The sequence below is a fragment of the Myotis brandtii genome, unplaced genomic scaffold, assembly GCF_000412655.1.
Source record: "Myotis brandtii unplaced genomic scaffold, ASM41265v1 scaffold154, whole genome shotgun sequence".
NCBI classification, from domain to species: domain Eukaryota; kingdom Metazoa; phylum Chordata; class Mammalia; order Chiroptera; family Vespertilionidae; genus Myotis; species Myotis brandtii.
In genome coordinates, this window is record NW_005355584.1 from 8,337,363 (window position 1) to 8,341,615 (window position 4,253).

The 4,253-nt window shown below is 40.7% G+C and overlaps 1 protein-coding gene and 1 pseudogene across 4 annotated transcripts in view; one reads left to right on the forward strand and one right to left on the reverse strand.

Moving 5' to 3' along the window:
• ATP9B (ATPase, class II, type 9B) overlaps window positions 1-4,253 on the forward strand; it is a 138,835-nt gene that overhangs the window by 90,179 nt on the left and 44,403 nt on the right. The window lies entirely within an intron of this gene.
• LOC102257369 lies at window positions 1,758-2,129 on the reverse strand (annotated as a pseudogene).

Below are 4,253 nucleotides of genomic sequence, written 5' to 3' on the forward strand. Positions count from 1 at the left end.
ACACATACACTCACACTCTCTTCCAACTGCCAGCATCTCCTGTACTCATTTCTGGAACAAACTGCTTTTCTTGGGAATTCCAGGTGTTTTTTATTCTTTCATTAATCTTGTTTCTCTTCATTGCTGCTGCTTGTATCTGTTTTGCAATGTTATGTGATGTCACATCTGAAGCAGAAGGCCCAGGGAGAACTCTGTCCTGCTCTTATCTGGGCCTCTCCCTTCACTGGTAGAAGCCATTGGAAGAAATGTTTTATTTCTATGTGATGTCTCCAATTTTTTCCTTCAGTAAAATAATAGAGAGACTTGGCACTTTCTCCTTTATCAAATTAACAGGAAAAAAATGATTCGAGTTTTGAAAATTAATACATAAGCATTTTAAAACTAAAACTAATTTTTATTGTTTTTAATATTTTGAGTATATATATTTAAAGTACAAAATTAGACAATACCTAATACTAGGAGAAGGAAATAAGTACTGTCTCACTTGACAAATTCTATAAAGGCTTTCAGATGTGTATATACATAGAGTCTTATAGTTATGAGGGTGCAGGTTACACACATAGATGCACCAGCACTCACACACACACCCTTCCTTTAGTCTCTGCATCCTCTTTGGAAGTCTGCTTATGAAATGGGGACGGTACCAGGCTTCTGTAAGTCTGTCTTGTTCTAGTGTTTCAGTGCACAGTTTAATATTTAACATGTTCAGTCGAGCTTGGAGAGACTTACTAGACAGAATTATAGTTGCACCTCTGTTTGGCTCCAAAAGATCTTTCAGGTACTTTACCCTGAAACTTCTGTCCTTCAGTCTGAGGGTGCAGCTGGACAGACTCGTCAGAAGGGATTAAAGCCAGGAAGTGTGGACAGTGTAGCACACTCCTTTAGGGAGTGAAAGTTTACATTAGATTCAACCAAGGTTATTTTCCTTTGCAAAATTTCCATAAACTATGACTGATAATACATTTTAGTATTTGCTAAATACTAGTATGCTTTCAGTTTAATAAAGGATCAAGTTTTGATTTTTTTTGTTTTGCAAAGTGCACATTCTGGAAAGTGTTTTTTTGTGTGTGTTTTTTTCCTCTACTGACCTAACACTCCTAAAAGGTTTTTCCAATTTAAGAAAGTGAGGCTGTTTTATACTAGTAGACATTCTTTGGAGAATAAAATATGTTTGAATCACCTGATATAATTTACTTTGTCTTTCAATAGAAACATTACAAGATTTGACTCTTACTTTCATAATTAAAATGCATATACATTCCCTGGATTGTGTATCACTCACAACCAACAGCAGACTAGCCATCCCAGTTCTTTACAGGACATTTAGTTCCATTGGGTCAGGAACATGCAGTTCCTCATCTCGTTAGTTATCACCCCCTTGTCTGCAAGCGGTGAAGTGCATTAACGTCCTAGTTGAGAGCACTGTCTCATGGGGCAGAGCGCTTCCCTCTCACATGCGGCCCCCGGGCAATGGGCACAGTGGGGACTGTCCATGCGGCATCTCTGTCTGATGGTATCAGCACCTCAAGAGGCAGGGTTCTCTTCTCTTTAAAACAAGTTGGCCGTGCCAGCAAGATGCCCACATACTCATTCTGCCAACCAGCCTGCCGCCTAAAGGACTACCTACCACGTGCTCTACTCAGAGCTGCGCTCATTCACACACTGAGTGGATTATCAAAAATGTCAGATGACACACGTACAAAAATTGCTTCAGAATGTAACTTCTCTGAAGTTTTTTTTGTTTTGTTTTGTTTTTCCTGAACAGGTTTTATTACACAGACAGGGGGTGGGGCTCAGTCCTTCTTGGCTGCTGCCTTCCTCATGGCTACAAGGACATTGCTCAGCTCCTCTCTCTTTCTCTTGGCGCAGATGTGTGTCCCCACCCTTTTCTTGATGAATTTCAGGGCCCTCTTGTCCTTAGAGACCTTGAGCAGCTCCATGGCTCCCCGTACATAGGGGGCAAAGCCACACACCTCTCGGATCGTGTCCTGCACAAACTTGGTGTGTTTAGTGAGGCGCCCACAGCGGCAGCTGTGCCTCAGCTTGCTCACGTTCTTGGTCACCTTGTGGCCCTTCTTAAGGCCCATGGCCATGGTGTAGCGCAGAGCTATGGCTGCTGCTCCTCAATAGCTGCCCTCCCTGAAGTTTTATTGCAAGAAAATTCTTAGGAGCTTATTATCAGCTTACAGGTACCCTTTCTGTGGCATTTTAAAATGTGTATTAACTTACCCAACATCTTTAGTTAGACCTCATTTTCCAGGTTGAATGCTTTCAGAAAAGAGTATTTTCAACCTTACGTAGACCTAGGGATAATATTTAGGTACTGATGGTCCAGGAAATATGTAGCCTGTACAGATTGCTAAAGACGCTGATATTAGAAGATTCGTTTTTTGAAAAGTGTCCCCAGGAGAAGAGATTGAGGATGTGCTTGACAGCCTTTGCCGAAGAGATGAGGCGTGTGACTCGTTTCAGCAGAGGCCAGGACTGGATGGTATAATCCAGTAGAAATCTGTGGAGGACCTCTTGTCTGATAATGTGGACCCCGGGTATACACAGGAGACTCAGAAAGGTTTTGAGATTGTCCTAAGGGCAGAAACATTGCCAGCTTGGACTGAAAGGAACAGGGACAAGACAAGATGAGAGAAGCCTGTCAGACTCCCCAAATCTGTAGGCTCAAAATGAGCTGCTAGAGCTACCTGGCTGCAAATGTGTGCTGACTACAGGAAAAAGGAGGAACGACTGAGGCCAGTGCCTCATGGCTGTGGGCACTATGTAGTTATTTGTATGCTCTGCATGTTAGTTCTCCTTCAGTTGTGTTTCTCTGAAACTCTTCCTTGATCTGTGACTTGAAGTTTTACTCGCCCAGTGGTGAAATTACAAAAAGAAGTCATCCATTTCACAGTCACATGTATGAATGTTTCTGTGGGTAGTAGTCACTCTGTATTGTTTAAGGAATCCTCTAGTCCAGGTGTGAGCCTCCTCCTGCGTTAACTCCTAAACGCTGACCGGTCTTGTCTCTGATCCCTGAAAGGTGTTTTTTTAATGGTGTGAAGTAGATTTTCACATTTTTTCCATACCAATTGTCTTAGTACCCCTTACAGAAAAGACTCTTGTTCCCTCTGTCATGTACCAGATATTCATTTATGCACAGGTCTATGTGGGTCCCTACCCTCTTCCTTTGGCCTGCTTGTAGATTCTTAATCAAATAACAGACTGCCTTATTTACACACTGTGATAATAAGTTACTAATTGATAGGACAGCCCTTCCTTCTTGTGTTCTTTAAGAGTTTCTTTGCTCTCCCTGGCCATTCGCATTAATATTAAATCTGCCAAATCATGAATTGACATATTTCTTAATATAAAAAGTTTTTAGAACTATTCTTAGATGCTTGATATTTTTTAAATGCTATTATAATACTATTTTTTAAACTATTTTGTATGTATTGGTTGCTGGTTATAGATGAATAAAATTGATTTTTATAAAATGATTAAGTCCATCAATTTTTGTAAACTATCGATTAATTATTAATCTGAGTCTATTGGATTTTCTGTATAGATAATCACATCATCAGTAAATAATGACAGCTTTGTTTCTTTTGATTCCTTGCACCATTTATTTCTTTTCCTTGTCACTATAGCAGAGATTTCCAGTATAACATTAAGTAGAAATAATGATTATGGACATTCTTCCTTTGTTTCCATTGCAAAAGGCAAAACTTTTTACATTTCACCATTAAACATGCTATATGTTTTCATAGAAATCCTTTTATATGTTAAGGAAATCTTTCCTTATTTTGCTTAAAGTTGTTTTTAAATCATGAGTATAATTTTAAGACTATTTTCATCTTTAAATTTTTATTTTTTATTAATATGATAAACTTATTGATTTTCTAATAACATACCTACTTGTATTTGGGGGGAGAAAATGCAACTTGATCATGGTACAATACTCTGTCTTGTATTATTAGATTCTACCTGCAAACTTCACTGAGACACCGAAGCAACTCTGCCCTGGTAGTTCTGCACCGGCCCCTGCCCAGGCCTGGCCAGGCACTCTTCCTTGAGGTCTCTGGGTCCACAGTCAGCTCAGGGAGGTCACCCGGAGCCCGTTCCCCCGGACAGGTGGGTCAAGGGGGCTAGCTTGAAGAGCTGGAGGAAGATGGCAGAGTAAGAGTTGGTATGAACCAGCGCCTGCTTAGCCAGACTTCCTAAGCTCCCCACCGGGCCCAGGCTGGGCCCCTTCCCCACACCAG